The sequence below is a fragment of the Arachis hypogaea genome, chromosome 18 (genome assembly GCF_003086295.3).
Source record: "Arachis hypogaea cultivar Tifrunner chromosome 18, arahy.Tifrunner.gnm2.J5K5, whole genome shotgun sequence".
Lineage (NCBI taxonomy): Eukaryota > Viridiplantae > Streptophyta > Magnoliopsida > Fabales > Fabaceae > Arachis > Arachis hypogaea.
The window spans coordinates 72,315,298-72,334,821 of record NC_092053.1 but is presented as its reverse complement, the minus strand read 5'-3'; the positions used below and the strand labels follow the sequence as shown (position 1 = coordinate 72,334,821).

The following is a 19,524-nucleotide window of genomic DNA, read 5'->3' as shown; positions in this document are numbered from 1 at the left end:
AAAGTATCAATTTCAAGAACTCCTTTCTTCTAAGGCGTCCCATTGTTCACAGGATTCCTCTCAGAGGTGTACATGAACTGGTTATTTGCAACCATTTTAATGAGTTCCTGAGCTTCTGCAGGGGTTTTCAGATGAAGAAATCCTCCTGCAGAATGGTCCAATGACATTTTTGACAACTCAGACAGACCATCATAGAATATACATAAGATGCTCCATTTGGAAGCATGTCAGTAGGACACCTTTTGATCAATTGCTTATATCTTTCCCAAGCTTCATAGAGGGACTCTCCTTCCTTCTGTCTGAAGGTTTGGATTTCCACTCTAAGCTTGCTCATCTTTTGAGGTGGAAAGAACTTGGCCAGGAAGGCACTGACCAGCTTATCCCAAGAGTTCAGGCTTTCCTTAGGTTGTGAATCCAACCATGTTCTAGCTCTGTCTCTTATAGCAAAAGGGAAAAGCATAAGCCTGTAGACCTCGGGATCAACTACATTGGTCTTGACAGTGTCACAGATTTGCAAGAATTCAGCTAAGAACTGATAAGGATCTTCCAATGGAAGTCCATGAAACTTGCAATTCTGTTGCATTAGAGACACTAATTGAGGCTTAAGCTTAAAGTTGTTTGCTCCAATGGCAGGAATTGAGATACTTCTTCCATAGAAGTTAGAAGAGGGTGCAATAAAGTCACCAAGCATCTTCCTTGCATCTCCACCATTGTTATTGGGTTCGGCCATGTCTCCTTCTTTTTCAAAAATTTCTGTCAGGTCCTCTCCAGAGGGTTGTGCTTTAGCTTCTCTTAGTTTCCTCTTAAGAGTCCTTTCAGGTTCGGGATCAGCTTCAATAAGAATGTCTTTGTCCCTGTTCCTACTCATATGAAAAAGAAGAGAACAGAAAAGAAGAGGAATCCTCTATGTCACAGTATAGAGATTCTTTTATGTGAGTAGAAGAAGGGAAGAATATAAGAAGGATAAGAGAAAAACTCGAACACAGAGAAGAAGAGGGGGAAGAATTCGAAAATTAAATAAAATAAAATAAAAATATTTTTATTTTTATTTTAAATATTAATTATAGTTCAAAATTTAAAAAGAGAAATAAAACTAAATTAAAATTTAAAATAATTAGTTAATTAAGAAGAATTTTGAAAAAGTAGTGAGGAATTTTTCGAAAATTAGAGAGAGAAAAGTAGTTAATTGAAATTAAGTTTTGAAAAAGATATGATTGAAAGAGATTTGTTTGAAAAAGATATGATTGAAAAGATATGATTGAACTTTATTTTGAAAAAGATTTGAAAGATAAATTTAAAAAGATTTGATTTTTAAAATTAAAGTTAATTACTTGACTAACAAGAAACAAAAAGATATGATTTTAAAATTTAAAGATTGAAACTTTTCTTAATAGGCAAGCAACAATAGGAAATTTTTGAATCTAAAAATTGAATGCTAGCAATAAATCAAAAAATATGAAACAAAAATAAGAAAAAGATTTTGAAAATCAATTTGAAATTTTCGAAAATATGAAAGAAAAAATGAAAAAGATTTGATTTTTGAAAAAGATTTGAAAAAGATAGAATTTTTTAAATTAAAAATTTGACTTGATTCATAAGAAACAATTAAATTTTAAAAATATTTATGTCTAAATCAATTCAAATTTTCGAAATTTTTGAGTGAAATAAGGAAAGATATATTTTTGATTTTTGAATTTTTAATGAAGAAAGAGAAAAACATAAAAATGATGCAAAATATGACAATTTAAGATCAAAACACATGATGCATGCAAGAACACTTTCAATGTCAAGATGAACACCAAGAACACTTTGAATGTCAAGATGAACACCAAGAACTTATTTTTGAAAATTTTTAAGAAAAAACACATATGCAAGACACCAAACTTAGAAATTTTCAATGTTTAGACACTAACAAATTGAAAATATAAATGAAAAACAAGAAAAGACACAAAACATAAAAATGCAAAGATCAAATAAGGAAAATCATCAAGAACAACTTGAAGATTATGAAGAACACATGCATGAGTTTTCGAAAATTTTAATGAAAATTAAAAATATGCAATTGACACCAAACTTAAAATTTGACACTAGACTCAAACAAGAAACACAAAATTTTTGGTTTTTATGATTTTATTATTTTTTTTTGTGATTTTTCGAAAATTAATTGGAAAAAGAAAAATAAGGATTTCAAAATTTTTAATAAGAATTCCAGGAATCATGCAATGTTAGTCTAAAGCTTCAGTCTAAAAAAGATTAGACATGGCTAGCCAAGCTTCAGCAGGACAATACATACAACAGCCAAATTGATGGGAATCCATTAGCTCCTGTGATGATAAAAGCATCATCTGAAACTCTAGAATTCATTCTTAAAAATTCTGAAGAACAAACATAAATTATATATATATTTAAAATTTTTAGAAAATAAAAAAAATAAAAACAAAAGCTTAAAATTAACATAAAATTACCTAATCTGAGCAACAAGATGAACCGTCAGTTGTCCAAACTCGAACAATCCCCGGCAATGGCGCCAAAAACTTGGTACGCACGTTTATAATCTCAAATTCTTTTTCACAACTTCGATACAACTAACCAGCAAGTGCACTGGGTCGTCCAAGTAATAAACCTTACGTGAGTAAGGGTCGATCCCACGGAGATTGTCGGCTTGAAGCAAGATATGGTCATCCTTGTAAATCTCAGTCAGGCGGATTCAAATGGTTATGGGATTTTGATAATTAAGATATAAAATATAAAATAGGATAGAGATACTTATGCAATTCATTGGTGAGAATTTCAGATAAGCGTATGGAGATGCTTTTGTTCCTTCTGAACCTCTACTTTCCTACTGCTTTCATCCAATCATTCATACTCCTTTCCATGGCAAGCTGTATGTTGGGCATCACTGTTGTCAATGGCTACTTCCCGTCCTCTCAGTGAAAATGGTCCAAATGCACTGTCACCGCACGACTAATCATCTGTTGGTTCCCACTCATGCTGGAATAGGATCCAATGATTCTTTTGCGTCTGTCATTGCGCCCAACACTCGTGAGTTTGAAGCTCGTCACAGTCATCCCATCCCAGATCCTACTCGAAATACCACAGACAAGGTTTAGACTTTCCAGATCTCAAGAATGGCCACCAATAATTCTAGCTTATACCACGAAGACTCCAATCTTTTGGAATGGAGACTAAGAGATAAACGCTCAATCCAAGGTAGAACGGAAGTGGTTGTCAGGCAACCGTTCATAGGTTGAGAATAGTGATGAGTGTCACGGATCATCATATTCATCATGTTGAAGTGCAAGCGAATATCTTAGAATAGGAATAAGCTTGAATTGAATAAGAAAACAATAGCCTATTTCTGGCGTTTAACTCTGGTTTGCAACCTGTTTCTAGCGTTTAACTCCAGAATAAGGTAGGAAGTTGGCGTTTGAACGCCAGTTTGCGTTAGAAAAACTCGGGAAAAGTATGGACTATTATATATTGCTAGAAAGCCCTGGATGTCTAATTTCCAACGCAATTAAGAGCGCACCAATTGGGTTTCTGTAGCTCAAGAAAATCCATTTCGAGTGCAGAGAGGTCAGAATCCAGCAGCATCTGCAGTCCTTCTTCAGCCTCTGAATCAGATTTTTGCTCAAGTCCCTCAATTTCAGTCAGAAATTACCTGAAATCACAGAAAAACACACAAACTCATAGTAAAGTCTAGAAATGTGATTTTATTTAAAAATTAATAAAAATATACTAAAAACTAACTAAATCATACTAAAAACTATGTAAAAACAATGCCAAAAAGCGTATAAATTATCCGCTCATCACAACACCAAACTTAAATTGTTGCTTGTCCCCAAGCAACTGTAAATCAATTAGGATAAAAAGAAGAGAATATACTATAAATTCCAAAATATCAATGAAACTTAGCTCCAATTTAGATGAGCGGGGCTAGTAGCTTTTTGCCTCTGAACAGTTTTGGCATCTCACTTTATCCTTTGAAGTTCAGAATGATTGGCATCTATAAGAACTTAGAATTCAGATGGTGTTATTGATTCTCCTAGTTCAGTATGTTGATTCTTGAACACAGCTACTTTTTGAGTCTTGGCCGTGGCCCTAAGAACTTTGTTTTCCAGTATTACCACCGGATACATAAATGCCACAGACACAAAACTGGGTGAACCTTTTCAGATTGTGACTCAGCTTTGCTAAATTCTCCAATTAGAGGTGTTCAGGGTTCTTAAGCACACTCTTTTTTTTTTTTCTTTGGACCTCGACTTTAACCGCTCAGTCTCAAGCTTTTCACTTGACACCTTCACGCCACAAGCACATGGTTAGGGACTGCTTGGTTTAGCCGCTTAGGCCAGGATTTTTTTCCTTTGGGCCCTCTTATCCACTGATGCTCAAAGCCTTGGATCCTTTTTACCCTTGCCTTTTGGTTTAAAGGGTTATTGGCTTTTTCTGCTTGCTTTTTTTTTTCTTTCTCTTTTCTTTCGCCCACCTTTTTTTTTCTTTTTTTTTCTGCAAGCTTTTGTATTCACTGCTTTTTCTTGCTTCAAGAATCAATTTTATGATTTTTCAGATTATCAATAACATTTCTCTTTTTTATCATTCTTTCGAGAGCCAACAAATTTAACATTCATAAAAAAAAATATGCATTGTTCAAGCATTCATTCAGAAAACAAAAAGTGTTGCCACCACATCAAAATAACTAAACTAAGCTCAAGGATTAATTCGAAATCATGTACTTCTTATTCTTTTGTTTTTAGAACATTTTTCATTTAAGAAAAGTGATGGATTCATAGGACATTCATAGCTTTAAGGCATAGACACTATACATGAATGATCATGTAATAAGGACACAAACATAAATAAAACATAAGGCTCAAAAATCGAAAAACAGAAAAATAAGAACAAGGAGATTAAGGAACGGGTCCACCTTAGTGAGGGTGGAGTCTTCTTCCTCTTGAAGAACCAATGGTGTTATTGAGCTCCTCTATGTCTTTTCCTTGCCTTTGTTGCTCCTTCCTCATAGCTCTTTGATCTTCTCTAATCTCATGGAGAATGATGGAGTACTCTTGGTGCTCCATCCTTAGTTGTTCCATGTTGGAACTTAATTCCCCTAGGGAGGTGTTAATTTGCCCCCAATAGTTTTGAGGAGGAAAGTGCATCCCTTGAGGCATCTCAGGGATTTCATGATAAGGGATTTCATCATGCTCTTGTTGAGGTCCATAAATGGGCTCTCTTGTTTGCTCCATCCTCTTTTTAGTGATGGGCTTGTCCTCATCAATGAGGATGTCTCCCTCTATGTCAATTCCAGCTGAATTACAGAGGTGACAAATAAGGTGAGGAAAGGCTAACCTTGCCAAAGTGGAGGACTTGTCAGCCACCTTGTAGAGTTCTTGAGGTATAATCTCATGAACTTCTACTTCCTCCCCAATCATGATACTATGGATCATGATGGCCCGATCCACAGTTACTTCGGATCGGTTGCTAGTAGGAATGATAGAACGTTGGATGAACTCCAACCATCCTCTAGCCACAGGCTTAAGGTCCGATCTTCTCAATTGAACCGGCTTGCTTCTTGAGTCAACTTTCCATTGAGCTCCTTCCACACATATGTCCATGAGGACTTGGTCCAACCTTTGATCAAAGTTGACCCTTCTAGTGTAGGGGTGTGCGTTTTCTTGCATCATTGGCAAGTTGAACGCCAACCTTACATTTTTTGGACTGAAATCTAAGTATCTACCCCGAACCATTGTAAGCCAATTTTTTGGATTTGGGTTCATACTTTGATCATTGTTCCTAGTGATCCATTTGTTTGCATAGAACTCTTGAACCATTAAGATTCTGACTTATTGAATAGGATTGGAGAGTACTTCCCATCCTCTTCTTCTAATCTCTTGTCGGATCTCTGGATATTCTTCTTTTTTGAGCTTAAAAGGGACCTCAGGGATCACCTTTTTCTTAGCCACAACTTCATAGAAGTGGTCTTGATGGACCTTTGAGATGAATCTCTCCATCTCCCATGACTTAGAGGTGGAACCAATTGCCATCCCTTTCCTCTTTCTTGAGGTTTCTTTGGCCTTAGGTGCCATTAATGGTTATGGAAAAATAAAAGCAATACTTTTACCACACCAAACTTAAAATGTTTGCTTGTTCTCGAGCAAAAGAAGAAGGAAAATAGTAGAAGAAGAAAAAAATGGAGGAGATGGAGGGGAAGAGTTCTGGATGTGATTGGTGAAGGGTATTTGGGGAAGAGTGTTGTGAAAAGGTGTGAAGAGGAGAGAAGAAGAGGTGGGGTAGGTGGGGATCCTGTGGGGTCCACAGATCCTGAGGGGTCAAGGACTTAACATCCCTGCTCCATTTAGGGCGTGCAAAACGCCCTTAGATTGCACTTCTGGCATTAAACGCCAGGTTGCTGCTTGTTTTTGGCGTTTAACACCAGCTTTTCTCCCATTTCTGGCGTTAAACACCAAGTAGATACTCTGTTCTGGCGTTAAACGCTAGTTTGGTGCTTGTTTCTGGCGTTTAATGCCAGCTTGATGCTTTTTTCTGGCGTTAAACGCCAGTCTGCTGCTTCTTACTGGCGTTTAAACGCCAGTAAGCTCTTCCTCCAGGGTGAGCTATTTTTTTTCATTCTGTTTTTTATTTTTCAGTTGTTTTTGTGACTTCACATGATCATCAACGTAAAGAAAACATAAAATAGCAATAGAAAATAAAAAGATATAATTAAATAACATTGGGTTGCCTCCCAACAAGCGCTTCTTTAATGTTAATAGCTTGACAGTGAGCTCTCATAGAGCCTCACAGATAATTAGAGCAGAGTTGGGGCCTCTCAACACCAAACTTAGAGTTTGAATGTGGGGGTTTTGTTTGACTCTGTATTGAGAGAAGCTTTTCATGCTTCCTCTCCATGGTTACAGAAGGAGAACCTTGAGTCTTGAATACAAGGTAGTCCTCATTCAACTGAAGGACCAACTCTCCTCTGTCAACATCAATCACACCTTTTGCTGTGGCTAGGAAGGGTCTGCCAAGGATGATGGATTCATCCTCATCCTTCCCAGTGTCTAGGATTATGAAATCAGCAGGGATGTAAAGGCCTTCAACCTTTACTAGCATGTCCACTACTAGTCCATAAGCCTATTTGATTAATTTGTCTGCCATCTCTAGTGAGATTCTTATAGCTTGTACCTCAAAGATTCCCAGTTTCTCCATTACAGAGAGTGGCATGAGGTTTATCCCTGACCCCAAGTCACACAAAGCCTTCTCAAAGCTCATGGTGCCTATGGTACAAGGTATGAAGAATTTTCTGGGATCCGGTTTCTTCTGAGGTAATGTCTACCTCATTAATGCACTCAGTTAATTGGTGAACAAAGGGGGTTCATCCTCCCAAGTCTCATTACCAAATAACTTGGCATTCAACTTCATGATTGCTCTTAGATACTTAGCAACCTACTCTTCAGTGATGTCTTCATCCTCTTCAGAGGAAGAATATTCATCAGAGCTCATGAATGGTAGAAGGAAGTTCAATAGAATCTCTATGGTCTCTGTTTGAGCCTCAAATTCCTTTGGTTCCTCAAAGGGAAATTTCTTTCTGTTCAGAGGACGTCCCATGAGGCTTTTCTCACTGGGACTTATGTCCTCCTCACTCTCTCCAGGTTTGGCCATATTGGTCATGGTTATGGCCTTGCACTCTCTCTTGGGGTTTTCTTCTGTATTGCTTGGGAGAGTACTGGGAGGAGTTTCAGTAATCTTCTTACTCAGCTGACCCACCTGTGCCTCTAAATTTCTAATGGAGGACCTTGTTTCATTCATGAAACTTAGTGTGGTCTTGGATAGATCAGAGACTATGGTTGCCAGGCCAGAATGGCTCTGTTCAGAATTCTCTGTCTGTTGCTGAGAAAATGATAGAAAAGGCTTGCTATTGCTAAACCTATTTCTTCCACCATTATTATTAAAACCTTGATTAGGCTTCTGTTGATCCTTCCATGAGAAATTTGGATGATTTCTCCATGAAGGATTATAGTTGTTTCCATATGGTTCTCCCATGTAATTCACCTCTGCTATTGCAGGGTTTCAGGATCATAAGCTTCTTCTTCAGAAGATGCTTCTTTAGTACTATTGGATGCAGCTTGCAATCCATTCAGACTCTGAAAAATCATATTGACTTGCTGAGTCAATATTTTGTTCTGAACCAATATGGCTTTCAGAGTATCAATTTCAAGAACTCCTTTCTTCTGAGGCGTCCCATTGTTCACAGGATTCCTCTCAGAGGTGTACATGAACTGGTTATTTGCAACAATTTCAATGATTTCCTGAGCTTCTGCAGGGGTTTTCGGATGAAGAAATCCTCCTGCAAAATGGTCCAATGACATTTTTGACAACTCAGACAGACCATCATAGAATATACATATGATGCTCTATTTTGGAAGCATGTCAGTAGGACACCTTTTGATCAATTGCTTACATCTTTCCCAAGCTTCATAGAGGGACTCTCCTTCCTTCTATCTGAAGGTTTGGATTTCCACTCTAAGCTTGCTCATCTTTTGAGGTGGAAAAAACTTGGCCAGGAAGGTACTGACCAGCTTATCCCAAGAGTTCAGGCTTTCCTTAGGTTGTGAATCCAACCATGTTCTAGCTCTATCTCTTATAGCAAAAGGGAAAAGCATAAGCCTGTATACCTCGGGATCAACTACATTGGTCGTGATAGTGTCACAGATTTGCAAGAATTCAGCTAAGAACTGATAAGGATCTTCCAATGGAAGTCCATGAAACTTGCAATTCTGTTGCATTAGAGAAATTAATTGAGGCTTAAGCTCAAAGTTGTTTGCTCCAATCGCAGGAATTGAGATACTTCTTCCATAGAAGTTAGAAGAGGGTGCAATAAAGTCACCAAGCATCTTCCTTGCATCTCCACCATTATTATTGGGTTCGGCCATGTCTCCTTCTTTTTCAAAAATTTCTGTCAGGTCCTCTCCAGAGGGTTATGCTTTAGCTTCTCTTAGTTTCCTCTTAAGAGTCCTTTCAGGTTCAGGATCAGCTTCAATAAGAATGTCTTGGTCCCTGTTCCTGCTCATATGAAAAAGAAGAGAACAGAAAAGAAGAGGAATCCTCTATGTCACAGTATAGAGATTCTTTTATGTGTGTAGAAGAAGGGAAGAATATAAGAAGGATAAGAGAAAAACTTGAACACAGAGAAGAAGAGGGGAAAGAATTTGAAAATTAAATAAAATAAAATAAAAATATTTTTGTTTTTATTTTAAATATTAATTATAGTTCGAAATTTAAAAAGAGAAATAAAACTAAATTAAAATTTAAAACAATTAGTTAATTAAGAAGAATTTTGAAAAAGTAGTGAGGAATTTTTCAAAAATTAGAGAGAGAAAAGTAGTTAATTGAAATTAGGTTTTGAAAAAGATATGATTGAAAGAAATTTTTTTGAAAAAGATATGGTTGAAAAGATATGATTGAACTTTATTTTGAAAAAGATTTGAAAGATAAATTTAAAAAGATTTGATTTTTAAAATTAAAGTTAATTACTTGACTAACAAGAAACAAAAAGATATGATTTTAAAATTTAAAGATTGAAACTTTTCTTAATAGGCAAGTAACAACTGGAAATTTTTTAATCTAAAAATTGAATGCTAGCAATAAATCAAAAAATATGAAACAAAAATAAGAAAAAGATTTTGAAAATCAATTTGAAATTTTCGAAAATATGAAAGAAAAAAGGAAAAAGATTTGATTTTTGAAAAAGATTTGAAAAAGATAGAATTTTTTAAATTGAAAATTTAACTTGATTCATAAAAAACAATTAAATTTTAAAAATATTTATGACTAAATCAATTCAAATTTTCGAAATTTATGAGTGAAATAAGGAAAGATATATTTTTTATTTTTGAATTTTTAATGAAGAAAGAGAAAAACATAAAAATGATGCAAAATATGACAATTTAAGATCAAAACACATGATGCATGCAAGAACACTTTCAATGTCAAGATAAACACCAAGAACACTTTGAATGTCAAGATGAACACCAAGAACTTATTTTTGAAAATTTTTAAGAAAAGACACACATGCAAGACATCAAACTTAGAAATTTTCAATGTTTAGACACTAACAAATTGAAAATACATATGAAAAACAAGAAAAGACACAAAACATAAAAATGCAAAGATCAAATAAGGAAAATCATCAAGAACAACTTGAAGATTATGAAGAACACATGCATGAGTTTTCAAAAATTTTAATGAAAATTAAAAATATGCAATTGACACCAAACTTAAAATTTGACACTAGACTCAAACAAGAAACACAAAATTTTTGGTTTTTATGATTTTATTATTTTTTTTTATGATTTTTCAAAAATTAATTGGAAAAATAAAAATAAGGATTTCAAAATTTTTAATAAGAATTCCAGGAATCATGCAATGTTAGTCTAAAGCTTCAGTCTAAAAAAGATTAGACATGGCTAGCCAAGCTTCAGCAGGACATTACATACAACAGCCAAATTGATGGGAATCCATTAGTTCTTGTGATGATAAAAGCATCATCTGAAACTCTAGAGTTCATTCTTAAAAATTTTGAAGAACAAACATAAATTATATTATATATATATATATATATATATATATATATTTAAAATTTTTAGAAAATAAAAAAAATAAAAACAAAAGCTTAAAATTAACATAAAATTACCTAATCTGAGCAACAAGATGAACCGTCAGTTGTCCAAACTCGAACAATCCCCGGCAACGGCTCCAAAAACTTGGTGCGCGAAATTGTGATCTCTAGCAACGGCGCCAAAAACTTGGTACGCACGTTTATAATCTCAAATTCTTTTTCACAACTTCGATACAACTAACCAGCAAGTGCACTGGGTCGTCCAAGTAATAAACCTTACGTGAGTAAGGGTCGATCCCATGGAGATTGTCGGCTTGAAGCAAGCTATGGTCATCCTTGTAAATCTCAGTCAGGCGGATTCAAATGGTTATGGGATTTTGATAATTAAGATATAAAATATAAAATAGGATAGAGATACTTATGCAATTCATTGGTGAGAATTTCAGATAAGCGTATGGAGATGCTTTTGTTCCTTCTGAACCTCTACTTTCCTACTGCTTTCATCCAATCATTCATACTCCTTTCCATGGCAAGCTGTATGTTGGGCATCACTGTTGTCAATGGCTACTTCCCGTCCTCTCAGTGAAAATGGTCCAAATACGCTGTCACCGCATGACTAATCATCTGTTGGTTCCCACTCATGCTAGAATAGGATCCAATGATTCTTTTGCGTCTGTCACTACGTTCAACACTCGTGAGTTTGAAGCTCATCACAGTCATCCCATCCCAGATCCTACTCGAAATACCGCAGACAAGGTTTAGACTTTCTGGATCTCAAGAATGGCCACCAATAATTCTAGCTTATACCACGAAGACTCCGATCTTTCGGAATGGAGGCTAAGAGATAAACGCTTAATCCAAGGTAGAACGGAAGTGGTTGTCAGGCACCCGTTCATAGGTTGAGAATAGTGATGAGTGTCACGGATCATCATATTCATGAGGAACAGCAGAGCTCCACACCTTAATCTATGGTGTGTAGAAACTCTACCATTGAAAATACATAAGTGATGAAGGTCCAGGCATGGCCGAGTGGCCAGCCCCCTTGATGAGCGGATAATTTATACGCTTTTTGGTATTGTTTTTACATAGTTTTCAGTATGATTTAGTTAGTTTTTAGTATATTTTTATTATTTTTTATTTAAAATTCACATTTCTGGACTTTACTATGAGTTTGTGTATTTTTCTGTGATTTCAGGTATTTTCTGGCTGAAATTGAGGGACCTGAGCAAAAATCAGATTCAGAGGTTGAAGAAGGACTACAAATGCTGTTGGATTCTGGAGATACATAACTCCAAGTGGATTTTCTGGAGATACATAACTCCAAATGGCGCGCTCTTAATTGCGTTGGAAAGTAGACATCCAGGGCTTTCCAGAAATATATAATAGTCCATACTTTGCCCAAGTTTAGACGATGCAAACTGGCGTTGAACGCCAGTTTCATGCTGCATTCTGGAGTCAAACGCCAGAAACAGGTTGCAAAGTGGAGTTAAACGCCAGAAACAGGTTACAAACTGGCGTTCAACTCCAAGAGAAGCCTCTAAACATATAAAGCTCAATGCTCAGCCCAAGCACACATCAAGTGGGCCCCAGAAGTGGATTTCTTCATCATTTCTTCATTTCTGTAAACTCTTGTAACTAGTTTAGCATAAATAGGACTTTTTACTATTGTATATCAGAGAATCTTTGGATCATCTTTTGATCATTTTAGATCTCTAGACCTCCAAGGGAGGCTGGCCATTCGGCCATGTCTACCCTATTTTCACTTATGTATTTTCAACGGTAGAGTTTCTACACACCATAGATTAAGGTGTGGAGCTCTGCTGTTTCTCATGAATTAATGCAAAGTACTATTGTTTTTCTATTCAATTCAAGCTTATTCCTATTCTAAGATGTTCATTCGCACCCAAGAACATGATGAATGTGATGATTATGTGACGCTCATCATCATTCTCACTTATGAACGCGTGCCTGACAAACACTTCCGTTCCAACTTTTATTTTGTTTTCAAAAAGTTTTCAAAAATTTTTCAAAAATTTTTTCCTTGTTTTCGTTTTTCTAAAAATAAATTTTCAAAAATCCAAAAAAAAATTATAAAATCATAAAATCAATAATATTTTTGTATTTCTTGTTTGAGTCTAGAGTCAGGTTTTAAGTTTGGTGTCAATTGCATCTTTTTTAATTTTCAAAAAAAAATTATTTTCGAAAATTTCATGCATTGCATTCTTTATGATCTTCAAGTCGTTCTTGGCCAGTCTTCTTGTTTGATCTTCATATTTTCTTGTTTTGTGTCTTTCCTTGTTTTTCATATGCATTCTTGAATTATTAATGTCTAAAGAATAAAAATTTTTAAGTTTGGTGTCTTGCATGTTTTCTTTTCTTGAAAATTTTTCAAAAATAAGTTCTTGGTGTTCATCTTGACATTCAAAGTGTTCTTGGTGTTCATCTTGACATTCATAGTGTTCTTGCATGCATCACATGTTTTGATCCAAAATTTTCATGCATTGAGTCTTTTTGATGTTTTTCTCTTTCATCATTAAAAATTCAAAAATAAAAAATATCTTTCCCTTTTTTCACTCATAAAATTCGAAAATTTGAGTTGACTTTTTAAAAAATTTTAAAAATCTAGTTGTTTCTTATGAGTCAAATCAAATTTTCAATTAAAAAAATTCTATCTTTTTCAAATCTTTTTTTAAAGAAAAAAAAACCAAATGTTTTTCATTTTTCCCTTCGTAATTTTTGAAAACACCAAAATGATTTTCAAAAATATTTTTCTTATTTCTATTTCATATTTTCAAAATTAATGCTAACAATTAATGTGATTAATTCAAAAATTTTAAGTTTGTTACTTGCCTAGTAAGAAAGGTTCAATCTTTAAACTCTAGAATCATATCTTTTTAATTTCTTGTTAGTCAAGTAATCAACTTTAATTTTCAAAATCAAATCTTTTTAAATTTATTTTTCAAATCTTTTTCAAAATAAACTTCAATCACATCTTTTTCAAAATCAATTTCAAAATCTTTTCTAACTTCTTATCTTTTCAAATTTGATTTTCAAATCTTTTTCAATTAACCACTTGACTTTTTAATTGATTCTTATCTTTTTCAAAACTACCTAACTAATTCTCTCTCTAATTTTCGAAAATCCCTTCCCTCTTTTTCAAAAATTCCTTTTTAATTAATTAATTATTTTAAAAAAATTTAATTTAATTTAATTTCAATTTTAATTTTCGAACTTTAAATTTAATTTTAAATATTTTTATTCTATTTTGTTTAATTTTTGAATTCTTCTCTTCTTCATCTCCTTCTATTTATTTATTTATCTACTAACACTTCTCTTCCACCTAAAATTCAAACCCAATCTTCCTCTCTGTGTTCGAATTTTTCCTCTTCTCCTTCTTACACTCTTCTTTTCTTATACTTGCATAAGGAATCTCTATACTATGACATAGAGGATTCCATATTTTCTTTTGTGTTCTCTTCTTTTTCATATGAGCAGGAACAAGGATAAGAATATTCTTGTTGAAGCTGATCCTGAACCTGAAAGGACTCTGAAGAGGAAGCTAAGGGAAGCTAAAGCACAACTCTCTGGAGGAAATCTGACAGAAATTTTTAAAACAGAAGGAGATATGGCCGAAAATAATAACAATGCAAGGAAGATGCTTGGTGACTTTACTGCACCAAATTCCAATTTACATGGAAGAAGCATCTCAATTCCTGCCATTGGAGCAAACAACTTTGAGCTTAAACCTCAATTAGTTTCTCTGATGCAACAGAACTGCAAGTTTCATGGACTTCCATCTGAAGATCCTTTTCAGTTCTTAACTGAATTCTTGCAGATCTGTGATACTGTTAAGACCAATGGGGTTGATCTCGAGGTCTACAGGCTTATGCTTTTCCCGTTTGCTGTAAGAGGCAGAGCTAGAGTATGGTTGGACTCTTAACCTAAAGATAGCCTGAACTCTTGGGATAAGCTAGTCACAGCTTTCTTAGCCAAGTTCTTTCCTCCTCAAATGCTTAGTAAGCTTAGAGTGAATGTTCAAACCGTCAAACAAAAGGAAGGTGAATCCCTCTATGAAGCTTGGGAGAGATACAAGGAGCTGACCAAAAAGTGTCCTTCTGACATGCTTTCAGAATGGACCATCCTGGATATATTCTATGATGGTCTGTCTGAGCTATCAAAGATGTCGCTGGACCATTCTGCAGGTGGATCTATTCAACTTAAGAAAATTCCTGCAGAAGCTCAAGAACTCATTGACATGGTTGCAAATAACCAGTTCATGTACACTTCTGAAAGGAATCCTGTGAGTAATAGGACGCCTATGAGGAAGAGAGTTCTTAAAATTGATACTCTAAATGCCATATTGGCTCAGAATAAAATATTGACTCAGCAAGTCAATATGATCTCTCAGAGTCTGAATAGATTGAAGGAATCATCCAACAGTACTAAAGAGGCATCTTATGAAGAAGAAGCTTATGATCCTGAGAACCCTGCAATAGCAGAGGTGAATTACATGGGTGAACCCTATGGAAACACCTATAATCCCTCATGGAGAAATCATCCAAATTTCTCATGGAAGGATCAACAAAAGCCTCAACAAGGCTTTAATAATGGTGGAAGAAACAGGTTTAGCAATAGCAAGCCTTTTCCATCATCCACTCAGCAACAGACAGAGAATTCTGAGCAGAATCCATCTAGCTTAGCAAATATAGTTTCTGATCTATCTAAGGCCACTTTAAGTTTCATGAATGAAACAAGGTCCTCCATTAGAAATCTGGAGGCACAAATGGACCAGCTGAATAAAAGAGTCACTGAAATCCCTCTTAGTACTCTCCCAAGTAATACAGAAGAGAATCCAAAAAGAGAGTGCAAGGCCATTGATTTAACCATCATGGTTGAACCTACAAGGGAGGGAGAGGACGTGAATCCAGACCTCCTGGGACGTTCAATGATCAATAAGGAGTTCCTCAATGAGGACCTGAAGGAATTTGAGGCTCATCTAGAGACCATAGAGATTCCATTAAACCTTCTTCTGCCCTTCATGAGCTCTGATGAGTGATCTTCTTCTGAAGAGAATAAAGATGTTACTAAAGAGCAAGTTGCTAAGTACCTTGGTGCAATCATGAAGCTGAATGCCAAATTATTTGGTAATGAGACTTGAGAAGATGAATGATGAGCGGATAATTTATACGCTTTTTGGCATTATTTTTAGTATGTTTTTAGTATATTTTAATTAGTTTTTATTATATTTTTATTAGTTTTTAAATAAAAATCACTCTTCTAGAGTTTACTATGAGTTTGTTTGTTTTTCTTTGATTTCAGGTATTTTCTAGCTGAAATTGAGGGACCTGAGCAAAAATCTAATTCAGAGGCTGAAAAAGGACTGCAGATGCTATTGGATTCTGACCTCTCTGCACTCAAAGGGGATTTTCTGGAGCTACAGAAGCCTAATTGGCGCGCTCTCAATTGCGTTGGAAATAGACATCCTGGGCTTTCCAGCAATATATAATAGTTCATACTTTGCCCAAGATTTGATGGCCTAAACCGGCGTTCCAAGTTAGCTCAAGAATTCTGGCGTTTAACTCCAAAACTGGCACAAAAGCTGGAGTTAAACGCCCAAGCTGGCACAAAAGCTGGCGTTTAACTCCAAGAAAAGTCTCTACACATGGAAGTTTCAATGCTCAGCCCAAGCACACACCAAGTGGGCCCGGAAGAAGATTTCTGCATTAATTACTGATTTCTGTGAACCCTAGGCTATTAGTTCTCTATAAATAGGACCTTATACTTTTAATCTTAGAGAAGTCTTATGCTATCTTTGGACGTTTAGTCCCTAGACCTTGGAGGCTGGCCATTCGGCCTTGCTTACACCATTATCACTTTTGTATTTTCAACGGTGGAGTTTCTACACACCATAGATTAAGGTGTGGAGCTCTGCTGTTCTTCATGAATTAATACAAAGTACTACTATTTTTCTACTCAATTCACGCCTACTTCTTCTCTAAGATATTCATTCGTTCTTCATCTTTATGAATGTGATGATCCGTGACACTCATCATCATTCTCACCTACGAACATGTGCCTGACAACCACCTCTGTTCTACTAGCAATGGCTTGAATGCGTATCTATTGGGTTTCTAATCTAAGATTGGAACCTTCGTGGTATAGGCTAGAATTATTGGCGGCCATTCCTGAGATCCGGAACGTCTAAACCTTGTCTGTGGTATTCTGAGTAGGATCTGAGAAGGGATAACTGTGACGAGCTTCAAACTCGTGATTGTGGGGCGTGTGACAGACGCAAAAGGATCAATGGATCCTATTTCGACATGATCGAGAACCGATAGATGATTAGCCGTGCGGTGACAATGCATTTGGAACGTTTTCACTGAGAGGACGGAAAGTAGCCATTGACAACGGTGATGCCCAACATAAAGCTTGCTATGGAAAGGAGTATGAATGATTGGAAGAAGGCAATAGGAAAGCAGAGGTTCAGGGGGAACAAAGCATCTTCATACGCTTATCTGAAATTCCAACCGAAGAATTACATAAGTATCTCTATCTTTATTTTATGTTTTATTTATCTTTTAATTATCAATTCTCCATCACCATTTGAATCCGCCTAACTGAGATTTACAAGGTGACCATAGCTTGCTTCAAGCCGACAGTCTCCGTGGGATCGACCCTTACTCACGTAAGGTATTACCTGGACGACCCAGTGCACTTGCTGGTTAGTTGTGCGGAATTGTGACAAAGTGTGATTCACGTTTAAGAGCTCCAAGTCTTTGGCGCCATTGTTGATGATCACAATTTCGTGCACCAAGTTTTTGGCACCGTTGCCGGGGATTGTTTGAGTTTGGACAACTGACGGTTCATCTTGTTGCTTAGATTAGGTACTTTTCTTTTTACTTTTTAGAATTTTTAAGAATGAATTCTAGAGTTTAGAGGTGATGTTCTTATCATCACAAAAGCTGATTGATTCTCATCAATTTAGCTGCTGAATGTAATGTCCTGCTGAAGCTTGGCCAAACATGTCTAATCTTTTTAGACTGGAGCTTTAGACTAACATTGCATGATTCCTGGAATTCTTATTAAAAGTTCTGATTCTCTTTATTTTCTTTTCCATATAAGTTTCGAAAATCACAAAAAAATTTATAAAATAAAAAAAAAATCAAAAATATTTTATGTTTCTTGTTTGAGTCTAGTGTAAATTTTTAAGTTTGGTGTCAATTGCATTCTTCTTGCATTTTTCGAAAATATGCAATATGTTCTTCATTAATCTTCAAGTTGTTCTTGATGATTTCATTGCTCTGATCTTTAAATTCTCTTGTTTTATGTATTTTATTGTTTCTCATATACATTCTCAATTTGTTAGTATCTCCTATATGAAAATTTTTAAGTTTGGTGTCCTGCATGCATTGTTTATTTGATCTTAGTTGCATTTTTTTTTGTTGTTTCTCATCATCAAAAATTCAAAAAAATATTTTTAAAACTATGTCTTTTGAAGTCAATAATACAGATAATTGAAGATCCAGAACATTCAGCAGGGGAATGAAACAGAAAAAGCTGGGCGTTCAAAACGCCCAGTGAAGAAGGCAAACTGGAATTTAAACGCCAGCTAGGGTACCTGGCTGGGCGTTTAACGCCCAAAAAGGTAGAGTTTTGGGCGTTAAACGCCAGAATGAATGCCATTCTGGGCGTTTAACGCCAGGATGACACTAGAGGGAAGATTTTGTTTTCAATTCAAATTTTTTTCAAATTTTCATAATTTTTCAAAATCAAATCTTTTTCAAATCATATCTTTTCAATCATATCTCTTCAAAATCAATTTCTTTCCATTTTTTATTTATTACTATTTTTGAAAATCCTTGCTAAAATTAATGATTTACTTCAAAATTTTCAAGTTGTTACTTGCCTATTAAGAAGGGATCAAATTTTAAATTTTAAGAATCATATCTTTTAATTTCTAGTTAGTCAAGTAATCAACTTTAATTTTAAAAATTTTTCTTTTTTATTTGATTTTCAGTCATATCTTTTCAATCATATCTTTTCAATCACATCTTTTTCAAAATTAATTTTTCAATCTTATCTTTTTAATTTCTAATTTCAAAATATTTTTCAAAAATCACTTTATTTCTTTTCCAATCTTAGTTTTCGAAAATCTCAATCAAATTTTCAAATTTTCTTTTAATTATTTCAAAATCTTTTACTTTAATTTTCGAAAATTTTTCGCCTCTTCTCACATCTTTCTATTTAAGGGACTAACACTCATCCTCAAGGTGCAATTCGAACTCTATCCTTCTTTATATGTTTGAATTCTCTTCTATCTACCTCCTCCTTCTATTCTTCTTTTCCTCTGACACCTCAAGGAATCTCTATACTGTGACATAGAGGATTCCCTACTTTCTTGTTCTCTTCTCTTTCATATGAGCAGAAGCAAAGATAAAGGCATACTTGTTCAAGCTGATCCTGAACCTGAAAGGACTTTGAAGAGAAAGCTAAGAGAAGCTAAAGCAAAATTCTCTTTAGAAGGCCTAACAGAGCTTTTCAAAGAAGAAGAAGCCATGGCAGCCGAAAACAACAATGCCAACAATGCAAGGAAGGTGCTTGGTGACTTTACTGCACCCACTCCCGACTTTGAGCTTAAGCCTCAATTTGTTTCTCTAATGCAACAGAATTGCAAGTTTCATGGACTTCCATTAGAAGATCCTCATCAGTTCTTAGCTGAATTCTTGTAAATCTGTGACACTGTCAAGACCAATGGGGTTGACCCTGAAGTCTACAGGCTTATGCTTTTTCCTTTTGCTGTAAGAGACAGAGCTAGGACATGGTTGGATTCACAACCTAAAGAAAGCCTGAACTCTTGGGAAAAGCTAGTCAATGCCTTCTTGGCAAAGTTCTTTCCACCTCAAAAATTGAGC

At 35.2% G+C, this 19,524-nt stretch overlaps 2 non-coding genes across 2 annotated transcripts; one reads left to right on the top strand and one right to left on the bottom strand.

Annotated features, from left to right (window-relative positions):
* The first annotated feature begins 220 nt into the window (after positions 1-220).
* On the top strand, positions 221-328 carry LOC112774234 (small nucleolar RNA R71). Its single transcript, XR_003188732.1, has one exon. It is a non-coding gene; the product is annotated as a small nucleolar RNA R71 (small nucleolar RNA).
* A 14,302-nt stretch (positions 329-14,630) lies between these two features.
* LOC112773884 (small nucleolar RNA R71) lies at positions 14,631-14,738 on the bottom strand. The gene has a single exon (XR_003188408.1). It is a non-coding gene; the product is annotated as a small nucleolar RNA R71 (small nucleolar RNA).
* Positions 14,739-19,524: the final 4,786 nt, after the last annotated feature.